A 14139-nucleotide genomic window follows, 5' to 3' on the forward strand; every position below is an offset into this window, starting at 1 on the left:
TGACAAAGTGGATGTGACCAACTATCATGTGGCATATTGGCTCACTTGGCATAATCAGAGATGTTCACTTTTTAAAAAGTGCTTTCTTCTAGTTGGAAGTTTCTCTTAGAAGTTTGCCTGCTCTACTCCTGGGGGAATTCTGCACCACTGAACGCACAGAATTTATGTCCCCTGCAGATTTCTTTACTTCCCCACAGAAAAATGTCTTTCTGATAGGGAAGCAAAGGGAAGCCACAAGAGCAGACATGTGACCCTCCCCAGCAGCATGTTTCGAGTGCCCAGGGCAGCCGGCAGAGACGTAAAATCAACGTGGGGCAGAGGGTGGGACTGTGGAAGACCCGGCTGGTGGCTCCTACCCAGCGCCAGCTGCTAGTCCTGGCTTGACAGGACAGGACTTCCTCTTCCCCTGCACAGCATCCAGAGCCGGGTCAGACCCACCCCCAGATTTCTCTCCCAGATGCAGGAAGCTCTACAAATTCACTCCCCCCACACCCGCTTCCTGCGCCCATCACTTCTCAGCTCCAGGGGGAGGGATCCCTCTACAGGTAGCTGCTCCCCCATCTGCCCAACTCCCATGCATCCAGACACCCTCATACTTAGACCCTCCTGCTGAGCCTCACCCCACTTGCACTCAGAACCCCCGCGATGAACTCCACTCCCTCTGCACCTGGACCACCCTGACGAGCCACCCATACCTGGATCCCCACCTCACCTAGCCCCAACCAGCTGCACCTGGATCCCCACCCCAGTGAGCCCCACTTCCTCAGCATCTGGACCCTCCACTGAGCCCCCCACACCCACACTCCCCCTGCCGAGCTCTATCCCCCCCACACCCAGACCTCATCCTGCTGAGTGCCAACCACATTCACCTGGACCCCCCTGCAGAGTCCCCTTACCGTTGCATTCAGAACCCCCCCAACAAGCCTCTGTGCATCCAGATCCCCCCAGCACCCAGATCCCCCACTGAGATGCCCACATCCAGATTGCCCCACACAGAACTCTATCAACCCACACCTGGATCCCTTCCCCCCCCCCCCACTAAGCCCGTCCACACTTGGATCCTGCCTTGCTGAGCCTGCCTGCCCACACCTGGTACACCTAGCATGGAGGGGCAGGGCCCTAGGATGCTTCTGGGGCAGGCCCGGCCCTTGTGCTGTGTCAGGGTTGGGTGCAGCCTCACCACTGAGTCAGTGTCTGGGGGGAGGGAAGGGGGAACTGCACAGTGATCTCCCACCTCCATGCAGCCAGTGGCCTGTGCTCCCCAATGCCATGATGGAGCCTCCACATTTATTTGACAAATAAAATTTGCAGAATTTTAAAATATTGTGTGCAGAATTTATTATTATTATTTTTTGGTGCAGAATTTAATTTTTTGGTGTAGCATGCCCCCAGGAGTAGTGCTCTACCTACCCCTTTAATCCACACATCCAAGGACTGAAGGTGACAAACCTTGTCTTACATAACTGTTTCATTAATCATGGGAATACAGAATGTCTTCTCTTCTAGTTGCTATGCGGTCCTGCCAAGGCACAGCTACATTGCCAATTCTCTGTGCAACCTCAAGAGGTAGGTAGTCAATGCAGAAAGGGACATAACTTCTGTCATTTAATACATTGCCTCCATTTGCAGAAGCACTGATGAACTGCTGAATCTACAGTAAGATTTCCTACATTGTTTTGGAAAGATCTGTCTTGACTAGTCAGGATAATTCCTCCTGCCAAACAGTGTTAAATAATCACTGAATACAGGTGCCTTTTCAACATTAAAAACATGCTGTTTAAATAAGGGGCCCATACATCACTAGTCCATGTTTACTTTCGCACTTTCCTACATGCTTAGTACAGAAATATTTCCTTCACACTCTTGCTTTCATCTTTTCCAGTAACACTGATTCATTCATTATTACTCCAAGACTTTTCGCCTATTCAGTTAGCACTGTGGCAGCTTTGCAAAAGGTACCTTTAAATATAGACTTCAGACTATACATACATTTCTAACATTTTCTTTGGCTTTAAGCTAGTTCTGAGGAGTTTAGAACATTACAACTTCAGTAGAGGTCTAGCCATCAGCTTAAGCTCAACATGACTAAAACAGGGGTTTTAATCTATCTCCTCTCTCAAACACTGTGGACACCATCACCATTTACCTGTCATTCAGGCCCATAGTTTGGGTGTCATCTTGACTTGGACCTCTCTCTCTAGGCCTTCACATACAGGCTATTTCTAAATCTTGCTGTTTCTTTCTTCATTACTTCTGTATATTACAGCGTTTCCTATCCATCTAAGTCAGTTAAAACTCTCATACAGTCTCTTATCTCATGTCTCAATTATTGCTACATCCTTTTCTCTGTCCACCGAGTTCACAACTAAACCTTGAGTACTCAATGTTTGTTTTATCCTTCACAGAGACACTGATAAAAAAGAACAAATACAACTATGAATTGTTTTGAAATAATGGAGAGACGAAGAACCTGAAACTGTCAACACTTCTCTGATTCAGGAAGAATAAAGAAAATAAATCTAAAATTAATTTATGGTCCTGAGGTCTGAAAATTCATAATACAATGAAACATCACGCTGAATAATCATAGAAAAAGTTTTGTTTGCTTACCTAATTTTATTGTCAAATGAGGTTTCCTTTCTAAGGGACATTGGAGGACATGGAGGCTGCTGTGAAAACCATTTATTGGTCTGTCATTACATTTTACATTTCTTCTGTTAGGGAATTGAGACCTGATTCTGATCTCACCTACACTATTCTAAATCTACACTAACTCCATTGTGTAAAACTGGTGTGAACAAGATCAGAATCATGCCCTTCATGTTTGAAATCTAGAACTTACCAGTGCACTCCACTGAACGTTTTAAATTAAGACAAGATTCTTCAGTAATCCGGATTTTAGGTCAGGAGACCTGTGTTCTATTCATGACTCTGCTGCTGACCTGTTTGGTGACCTTGTGCAAGTTACTACGCCTAGCCGTGCCTTGGTTTCCCCATCTGTAAAATGGGAATAACAACACTGACTTCATTTATAAAGCTCTTTGAGATCTAGTGATGAAAAGTGCTATATAAGAGGTAAGTGTTCAGGGTCCTGAATTTCAGAGGTTAGCTGCTCAGCACTTCTGCAAAAGTCAGACCACAGTAAGATTTATTTTTTGAAAAATAAATTAAAACAATGAGGCACCCCAAATTAAGTCACTTTTGAAAATTTAGGTTAGGATTTTGCAAAGCTTGGAAAATCTAAACTTCCACTGAGCTACCATTTTCTGATAGGTCATTGTAACTGAACATATATCCAATGATATGTTCAATTCATACCATCATTATATGTTGCATGGTTTCAAATCCTCAGAAATAAACTTAAATGTCAAAGTGGTTTATTTTTCTAGGTTAGGAAAACAATCCAATTTAAAAAAATTAAGCAACATAGGGTTTGCAGATAAGATATAACAACTGGTGCTTCAAGTCTCATGTCCTGCCTCAAGCAGTGGCCACCAACTTGATGCTTCAGTTTAAAAAAAGGGGGGGGGGGGTGCGTGTGTAAAAAAGCCATAATGCACTTAGCCAATTGTGTATGTGTGTGATGTGTGGGGAGGAATTTCTTCCTGAACCCTTCAATTATGAGCTCATGACTTTTGTCTTAGCAAGCCTAATAAAAGTTATCACTCATCAAATTATCCAGCTCCTTTTAAAATTTAGCTCCAGCAGGAGAGTTTGATCTCCTGGAGCTCTGAATCCCACAGGCTGACTCCAAGCTCTGAAAAATTATTTCCTGTTATTGGCTTTAAATTTACCCAGCATTAATTTCAGCAAGTGACCCCTTGTTCAAGTGTGCCAGCATAGATTCATAGATTCATAGATATTTAGGTCAGAAGGGACCATTATGATCATCTAGTCTGACCTCCTGCACAACGCAGGCCACAGAATTTCACCCACCACTCCTACAAAAAAAACCTCACACCTATATCTGTGCTATTGAAGTCCTCAAATTGTAGTTTAAAGACCTCAAGGAGCAGAGAATCCTCCAGCAAGTGACCCGTGCCCCATGCTACAGAGGAAGGCGAAAAACCTCCAGGGCCTCTTCCAATCTGCCCTGGAGGAAAATTCCTTCCCGACCCCAAATATGGCGATCAGCTAAACCCTGAGCATATGGGCAAGATTCATCAGCCAGATACTACAGAAAATTCTTTCCCAGGTAACTTGGATCTTACCCCATCTAAAACCCATCACAGGCCATTGGGCCTATTTACCATGAATATTTAATTACCAAAACCATGTTATCCCATCATACCATCTCCTCCATAAACTTATCGAGTTTAATCTTAAAGCAAGATAGATCTTTTGCCCCCACTACTTCCCTTGGAAGGCTATTCCAAAACTTCACTCCTCTGATGGTTAGAAACCTTTGTCTAATTTCTAATCTAAATTTCCTAGTGGCCAGTTTATATCCATTTGTTCTTGTGTCCACATTGGTACTGAGTTTAAATAATTCCTCTCCCTCTCTGGTATTTATCCCTCTGATATATTTATAGAGAGCAATCATATCTCCCCTCAGCCTTCTTTTAGTTAGGCTAAACAAGCCAAGCTCCCTGAGTCTCCTTTCATAAGACAAGTTTTCCATTCCTCGGATCATCCTAGTAGCCCTTCTCTGTACCTGTTCCAGTTTGAATTCATCCTTCTTAAACATGGGAGACCAGAACTGCACACAGTACTCCAGGTGAGGTCTCACCAGTGCCTTATATAACGGTACTAAAACCTCCTTATCCCTACTGGAAATACCTCTCCTGATGCATCCCAAGACGACATTAGCTTTTTTCACAGCCATATCACATTGACAGCTCATAGTCATCCTATGATCAACCAATACTCCAAGGTCCTTTTCCTCCTCCGTTACTTCTAGTTGATGCGTCCCTAGCTTATAACTAAGCATAAGAGAGGATGGATGAGATTTTAACTATACATACACCGTTCTTTAAAGAACCTCAACTACTTTCCCTCTCCTCTCCCTTCATTGCTAATTAATTCTGTTTTTTACAGTCTCATATGTATTTCTATCTCTGTTGACCTTCTTTGGACCTTTACAATTTTATTAACTAGAGAGAGGGGCATAGTTTTCAATTGCAAGTAATGTGTCAGTTTGACCCGATCAAACTAAATTTTCCAAGTGTGGTAGTGTTTTGCCTTTAGTTAGATTCACTATCAATTATATTGCAAGCTATTGAGGACAAGCACTTTGTTTTCATATTTGTACTCATACATAGTTGTGACTGGCTGACTGTTAGCAAAATACAAATGCTGCTAAATAATACATTTCCCTAGAAAACAAATGAGGTTCACTAATTTGTAATTCCCAGGGTTCCTCTTGGCCCTGGTCCCTCCCCACCCCTCCGGCACAGGCACTAAATTCTTCAGGAACAGCTATTTTCAAAGCTGCATTGAATAACCGTGTGAGAATCTCTTTACCACTTCTTTGTCGCACTTTATTTCCTTCAGAAACAAGAAGGTCTGATGATTTATTACACTTGAGTTTTTCAAATTGCTCCATAATCAATATTCTTCCAGACTTATATGTGTGTCAAGGACAATGCTCTCCAATAAGTGGTGCCTTTGGGAAAGACATTATCCCATCACTGACAGTCAAGAATGAGGCAAAATATTTCAATTAACTTTTCTACTATTTTGTTATACTCCCTGTGATAATCTAGAAGGCCTATGGTATCTTTAGGCTTCTTGGTTCTCATACATCTATGTGTGAAGAATATTGGTTTTCCCTGCTCTGGCTCTCATCGGGGTTGCCAGCTTTCACAATGTTAATGTGACTCCTTTAGTATTTGGTGTTTTCTTAAATCTCCGGCTCTCGGATTCAAGAGACTCAATGGAAGCGTAAGCCTTTGGTTTGTTAAATAGGGTTCTAGTCCTCAAAGTCATGGGATCAGCAAGGAAAACTACCTTATTGAGGTCAGAACATGTAGGGATAAAGTGAGACAGGCTAAAAGTCAAGTAGAGTTGGACCTTGCAAAGGGAATTAAAACCAATAGTAAAAGGTTCTATAGCCACATAAATAAGAAGAAAACAAAAAAAGAAGTGGGACCGCTAAACACTGAGGATGGAGTGGAGGTCAATGATAATCTAGGCATGGTCCAATGTCTAAACAAATACTTTGCCTCAGTCTTTAATAAGGCCAAAGAGGATCTTAGGGATAATGGCAGCATGACAAATGGGAATGAGGATATGGAGGTAGATATTATCACATCTGAGGTAGAAGCGAAATTCAAACAGCTTAATGGGACTAAATCGGCGGGCCCAGATAATAATCTTCATCCAAGAATATTAAAGGAATTGGCACCCGAAATTGCAAGCCCATTAGCAAGAATTTTTAATGAATCTGTAAACTCAGGGGTTGTACCGTATGATTGGAGAATTGCTAACATAGTTCCTATTTTTAAGAAAGGGAAAAAAGGTGATCTGGGTAACTATAGGCCTGTTAATTTGACATCTGTAGTATGCAAGGTCTTGGAAAAAATTTTGAAGGAGAAAGGACATTGAAGTCAATGGTAAATGGGACAAAATACAATATGATTTTACAAAAGGTAGATCATGCCAAACCAACCTGATCTCCTTCTTTGAGAAAGTAACAGATTTTTTAAACAAAGGAAATGCAGTGGATCTAATTTACCTAGATTTCAGTAAGGCATTTGATACCGTGCCACATGGGGAATTAGTTAAATTGGAAAAGATGGGGATCAATATGAAAATTGAAAGGTGGATAAGGAATTGGTTAAAGGGGGGACTACAATGGGTTCTACTGAAAGGTGAACTGTCAGGCTGGAGGGAATTTACCAGTGGAGTTCCTCAAGGATTGGTTTTGGGACCAATCTTATTTAATTTTTTTATTACTGACCTCGGCACAAAAAATGGGAGTGTGCTAATAAAGTTTGCGGATGATACAAAGCTGGGAGGTATTGCCAATTTAGAGAAGGACAGGAATATCATACAGGAGGATCTGGATGACCTTGTGAACTGGAGTAATAGTAATAGGATGAAATTTAGTGAGAAGTGTAAGGTCATGCATTTAGGGATTAACAACAAGCATTTTAGTTATAAGCTTGGGATGCATCAATTAGAAGTAATGGAGGAGGAGAAGGACTTTGGAGTATTGGTTGATCATAGGATGACTATGAGCCGCCATTGTGATATGGCTGTGAAAAAAGCAAATGTGGTCTTGAGGTGCATCAGGAGAGATATTTCCAGTAGCGATAAGGAGGTTTTAGTACCGTTATACGAGGCACTGGTGAGACCTCACCTGGAATACTGTGTGTAGTTCTGGTCTCCCATATTTAAGAAGGATGAATTCAAACTGGAACAGGTTCAGAGAAGGGCTACTAGGATGATCCAAGGAATGGAAAACTTGTCTTATGAAAGGAGACTCAAGGAGCTTTGAGGACTTCAATAGCTCAGACATAGAGGAGAGGTTTTTCGCAGGAGTGGGTGGGTGAAATTCTGTGGCCTGCGTTGTGCAGGAGGTCAGACTAGATGATCATAATGGTCCCTTCTGACCTTGTATCGATGAATCTATGAAAAAAACTTGAAAATGCAAAGCATGTGCTCAGAAACCAGAGGGAAAATAAAAAGAACCCAAAATAAATTTTAAAAATATCTCACAATTTAAGGTTTCAGAGTAACACAGTAACAGCTGTGTTAGTCTGTATCTGCAAACAAGAGGACTTGTGGCACCTTAGAGACTAACAAATTTATTAGAGCATAAGCTTTCGTGGGCTACAGCCCACTTCATCAGATGCACTGAATGGAACATATAGGAAGAAGATCACACACACACACACACACACACACACACACACACAGATAAGTTGGAAGTTGCCATACAAACTGTGAGAGGCTAATCAATTAAGATGAGCTTTTATTAGCAGGAGAAAAAAAAACTTTTGTAATGATAATCAAGATGGCCCAATTAGACAGTTGACAAGAAGGTGTGAGGATACTTAACATGTGGAAATAGATTCATAATTTAAGTCACTCATGATTTTTTGGGCCTGACTCACAACTTTCACTGGTTATAATCGGCAATACTACTATCTGATCATCATATCAGGTCTTTATCCTTTATCTTGAAATTGTACCTTACTCGACATTGTTTGTGTTCCATTTCATTTGTATTTTTCAGGCCATTTTTCAATATTTTTAAACTACATTTTTAAGTTCTAAGCAGCCTGTGCATGTCGCTTAACCAGAGAAAGGTATAACATGATCCAATTGCTTGAAGTTGAAGCTAGACAAATGCATAGTGGAAATAAGATGTACATTTTTTTAAAACCACATTCTTCCTCATAGCCCCCAAAACAAGATACAGCATACTGCCATTTATCTGAAACCCTATCATCCAAACCTCCACATTATCCAAAGTCTTTTTGTCCCCACCCCCAAAACAACTGCCTACTTGCAACACCCCAGGCGGCCTGCAATGCCCCACTTAGCCACCCTGCGGCATGCACATCTCTCCCCCAACCTCCTCGTCCCCTGTGGAATTTGTGTCATAGCTCTGGCTGTTGCAGCACTGAGGTGCCCACCCAGCTCCTTCTTCAGTGTGACCTCCATACCCCGTCCCCAGCAGCCTCCAGAAGCCAGTGCTGAGGTATGCATGCACTGACCCAAGCAGCCACAGAAGGAGCCTGGGTGATAGGGAGTCTGCTGCCTTACTATTACTTCATAGTGGCAACAGGAAAGTCTATACCATGAAATTTAGAGGCTCACAATCCGCAAGTGGCTCTTTAATACGTTTCCTCCAGCTCTTTCCTGCATATAATATTGAAACACTGTTATTTAATTATTAACCAGTCAGGATGCCTTTACTATGTTAACAACCATTTGTAGTTGGTTATTATTATATTGGTTGTAAAATATTATTCTCACAGCAATATGACTAACCACATATTATTATTTTATCAACTAGAATTGGTTAGTAACATAGTATAATATAATATAGAAAAACTAAGTATTTCCCATCATACTGTTTAAATACGAACATATAGTACTATAATAAATGAAACACTGAATTCACACTCCTGTGGCTCTTTTGGGTAATGCTGATCACTGATTTGACTCTTGAACCAAGAGGTCTGAGTATCACTGGTCTATACCCTGTCCAGCTGTTTATGACTGCAAAGGAGAGTGCTGGGCGGACTGGGGCAAGAGGCTACTCTCTTGATTATCTGAACTCCCAATTATCCTAATAAAATCCTCTCTCCTTCACTGCCCCCTCTCACCTCCACCCCGCTCTCATCCTTCGCCTCTTTCCCTCCCCATCCTCTCTCCTCCACCCCACCCTACCCCATCTTTTCCCCTCCAGTCCATCTTCCTCCCTTCCCAGCTGGGTGATTTAGGCAGCCCCTGGAAAAGCGTATGAAAAAGTGTCTCTGTGTAGGCAAGTGTGTGCATGCATGCATGGTATGTGTGTAAGAGACTGTGTGTCTAAACTCTAAAAGAAATGTATTATTTCTTAAAAAATGAATGTTGTTGATTAGTAATTGCAGAAGAGCCAATGTATCATACATTTCTTCCCACCTTTGTCAAGCGACATTATAAACTCTTTGTAGCAGACTCTCTCTTTTTATGTGTATGTCCAGCACTTACCACCCTGGAGCCCTGATCTTAGTTGGGGTCTCTAGGCACTAAACAACAATTGTAATATTAAATAATGTGGAACTGTGTGTGTTAGTGCATGCTAGATGTGCACACATGAATACACATGTGTATCTACATGTAGGTGTGGGAGTCAGTTTCTACAGACTTATTTATATAGGTATCACAGGCATTTCTGTGGTTGTGCCCTATGGATTTGTATTTGGGCTTCAGGAGTGGGCCTTTAATGGACCCACTGCAGCTATGATAATGTGTGGTCCTAATTCCACACAGAAAATTACAATAACTTTAGTGGACAAAAAACATGGAGCTGGCTATAAAAAATGGGAAGAGGGGAGGGAAAGAATTATGAAAACCTTTCATTTTTTAAAAAAGTACCCTTTTTGACTATTTTGCTGCCAGCTCCAGCATCCTGGAACAAATAAAACCTGAACTGAGCATAATACATCTGTCAAAACAGTAAATATGCCTGTTTGGGCCTTGCAGTGAAAATGAGCATGTGAGAGAGGGTCGGGGAGAGCAAGCGAAAGAGGGAGGGGGGATGGAGTGAGGGAGGGGTGGGGCCTCAGGGAAGGGGCAGGGCAAGGGTGTTGGGTTTTCTGGGATTAGACAGTTGGGAACCCTAATAAACAGGAGTATACTGTATTCTAAAATGCAATCAGTCACAGTATTAATAATGTTTCTCCAAACAACTCCTAGATTTATGGTTCTGTTAGTTGATAAAGGAGCAGTTAATATTGCCCATTACAGTATTATTTTACCAGAAAATACTGCAACTTCCATATTATGAAATCTTGATCACTATTCTAATTAGGGGGTCTGCAAGATACCTCTTTGAATTATGATAGTATTTCAGTTAAGTTAACTATGTAACCAAATAAACTCCACTCACTGATCATTTCCACCATGGAATGATATCCTGATTATACAAAAGCTATCTTTCACAATTAATGCAATCCCTCCAATTCTGCAAACTATCCTGTTTAAGTAGGACCCAAGAATCCTTTATCTCATTGAGCCTACAGCCGAACACATTTCCAAAATGAAAATTTTGCTGATGAATTTGAGAAGCCAAATGTTACATCTCTCTTGGTTTTGGTCTGAATCTCTGGATTTGGCGTAAAGGCTATTATATTTTTTATTTCTAACAGGAAGCCTATGCTTATTAATTAGCCTAATTCAACTGAAAACTTGTTTGTCTATACCTTATTTGACATTTACTGGGAAATATAATAGTCCAAAAAGTACAAAATGGTCAATAAATGTATGATCTTTCCTTCACTAGGTCAAAAAAGATCCATCACATCTTCTGAATCACAATTTGCACAAGCAAAATGTTTACTCTTGTAATGATAGGCTGGCAAGGTAACACTGAAGACTAGAGCTTTCAGTAGAGGGGGGAAAACTGCAGCCAGTGGGAGCCGCGATCGGCCAAACCTGCGGATGCGGCAGGTAAAGAAACCGGTTCGGCCCGCCAGGGGCTTTCCCTGAACAAGCGGCGGCTTTAGTTTGAAAACCACTGATTTAGACAAAGGATTGTGAACTCTAAGAAAGTCAGTGCATTGCAAGGGATATATTTGTTAATACTCTTTTTTGTGTGCCATACAACTACTATAAATCAAAACCTTCCCACAAAAATTGTAACAGGAATATTTTACAAATCCCTAAAACAAAATATTCTATGTTAATTTTGATCAATGGCCTGTTCCCCTCCACAACAAAAAAAGCTGAAAAGCTGTGTTTTATTCAGCTTTGCAATTACCTGGCAACACTATTTATCCCATTGGGCAACTGAAAAGCACCGCTATAATGCAAATTTCCACAGTATGTCATCCAGGCACTAAGAAGACAACTCTGCCACACTGAACCTCAAGCTGATGTAGCTGGAGTTTCATTTGTTAGGATTAGGGATTCACATAACCTCCTCAAGAAAGGAAAACAGCTTTAGTACAAGTAACAAATCCCAGCTATACCTCACACCGTCTACTGAGAAATCAATGTAAATATAATGCTAATCAAAATCTCTAATGAGGAATATGTTCTAACAGCTAGACTAGGAATTGGTACCTTAAATGACTGTGCAAATCATCTGCCAACACAAGACTACAGATAGTGAGTAACATGCAGTACGCATGGATAACTGGGAACCAGATGCTGTAGACTTTAACCTCTGGAGAGAGAGATTCAAGTCCTGATTAGGTCATAGGTGAAAATGAGTTGAATGGTTTAGATCCTAGTCCCTCTTGGAAAGTTAATCAGATCATTAAGTCCCCACATAGTTCAGCACAGCTGGAAAACCACTATTCAAATAAACCCAGGACTGGGACTAGCAAAGAGCTTAGATTGAGATGCATTGGCAAGGCTGGATGAAAGTTTACACTGTGCTTGTTCATGTTGTGTCTGGCTAAAGTGAACATAACCCCCATCGCATGAACTTTTAGAGCATTAAATTCATAAGTACAATGTAAGTATATTGAAGTATGTGTTTTCTAAGTGAACCAGTGATCTTTCCCCTTCCTGATAGCCAGATGCAAAACTGACCTTTCAAGCCCCAGATTTAGTTGTCTCCTGAAAAAATGTTTTCTTCTCCCCCCTCCCCCCCGAATGACAGTCAGCTTCACTGTGAACTCAAAACACTTACATGCAATCAGCTTGCCAAAACACAAAAACATACACATGGGGACAGCAAGATCCACCGCACTCTGATTGTGCTGGTATGAGCTAAGTCAGTTCAAGACTGCTGGCAAAAACAGAGGCTACCGTTGCTCTTTTATTACCAATAAAAATTAATTACTCTGGGAAGTAAACTTGCTCTCACAACCAAAAGCAACTCTGTTTTCTTTACACACACAGGCTGTGTCTTCAGTGCCAAAAAGGGTGTGTGTTTACTGCCAGGTAACTAATATGTATTAGCTATCTTGCTGTGAAATCCAAGTGCACACAAGGGTCTAGTTTTTATCCACAATGTAGGCAGTCAAGGACAACACTATTTCCTCTTACCCCCCCCCGCCCCCCATCTACAGCTGACCTCACCTAACTACATCATGGTAAAAGCTACAGAGACTTGTCTCCATTAGGATTTTACAGTGAGATAACTAATGTGCATTAACTATCTTGCTGTAAAAATACCCACCTTTTTTGGCAGTAAAGACAGCCACAGAGACTCATTCTAATCAGCAGAAATTTCTCAAAATCCCTGCAGAATACCCAATCATCTAAAGTTCGGTCACATTCAAAAAACAAAACAAAACCAAACCCAACATATGAACATCTAGTCAATATACACAGTTATTGCCCAGTGTTCTCTGTGAACTAAGATCCTCCCCACCCCCCGCAACTTCACACTGGAAGAATCATGAGCATCTGAATGCTGATTCAAGCTTTTAATTACAGCATTTGACAAGATGTCGAAAGGTGCTTCAGAAAGTCTACTTATGAAATAAGAAAGGGGAATTCACATTCAACTCATGAGGAATTTATTGCTGCAATGAAATAAGACAGCCAAATGGCTTACCCGTAAGCCCTTGACTTAGCCTTTGGAGATGTGAGCTCTTAAGGAGACCAATGGAAGTTGCAAGTTCTATATCTCAAATATTTAAAAGCTCAATGTCTCTCTTATCTGAAATAAAAAAAAGAGGGGAAAAATCTTTCATAACATTACTCTAGAGAAAATTGCACAGAAACTGCCATGCTGCATCAGACTACAGAGCCATTCTCAGACAGTGGCCAGTACCACATTTCACTGCAAAAGGAGTGCCACAAGCAACAACTTATGTGCTCTGTGGTAAGCTAGAGAAAAATTCTACTGCAAAAGTCTATGGATTCTGCAGTGTTCTGGCAGACATTCTGAAAATTCTACAGCAGCTTCAGGTCAGTTTTAGAAGTTGGCAGGGTAGATTTGATTTAAATTAAATGGATTTAAATCACTAGGCAGGAAGACTCGATTTCATGGATTTCTACATAAAAGTGCATTCTTGTTTGTTGTTATAACCTGAATACATATTCTTCACAATGCAGCAATAGATGAGACCCAAACGGGGTCTCTTTTACGGCCTGCTGCCATTATAAGTTTTCCCTTCTAGTGAGAGAATGGTCTGGTAGATCTCAAATCAATGAAGGCTACTCAGAAAGACCTCAAGACTTCTGGAATATGCTGTTCAAACAGTTTCACTTTTGTTTCTACTGCCTGTCCCCCTCCCTTCTCGCATTTATCTCCAGACTTCTTTTCCTTGTCCAGATCTGTTCCGCCCCACCATCTTCTATTCACTGAACTTTTTGAAATTTTGCACTTTTAGAGAGAAGTAAGGGACTGTTTCTGTGTTCACAAATTTGCAGAGGGACAATTGGGTTGCAGTCTGTTATTTCTCACCTCTATATATTATTTATTTATTTAAAACATTTTTTGCTGTTAACAAGCACATTATCTCTGGAGACACAAATCCACAGTTTGAGAACTGCAAAACTAAGCAACTCTGATGGTAT

General features: G+C 41.1%; 1 protein-coding gene across 3 annotated transcripts in view; it reads right to left on the reverse strand.

Moving 5' to 3' along the window:
* The window catches only part of PRKCD (protein kinase C delta), a 128664-nt gene that overhangs the window by 54105 nt on the left and 60420 nt on the right, over positions 1-14139 (reverse strand). The gene's annotated exons all lie outside the window — the stretch shown is intronic.

The sequence above is a fragment of the Eretmochelys imbricata genome, chromosome 7, assembly GCF_965152235.1.
Source record: "Eretmochelys imbricata isolate rEreImb1 chromosome 7, rEreImb1.hap1, whole genome shotgun sequence".
Lineage (NCBI taxonomy): Eukaryota > Metazoa > Chordata > Testudines > Cheloniidae > Eretmochelys > Eretmochelys imbricata.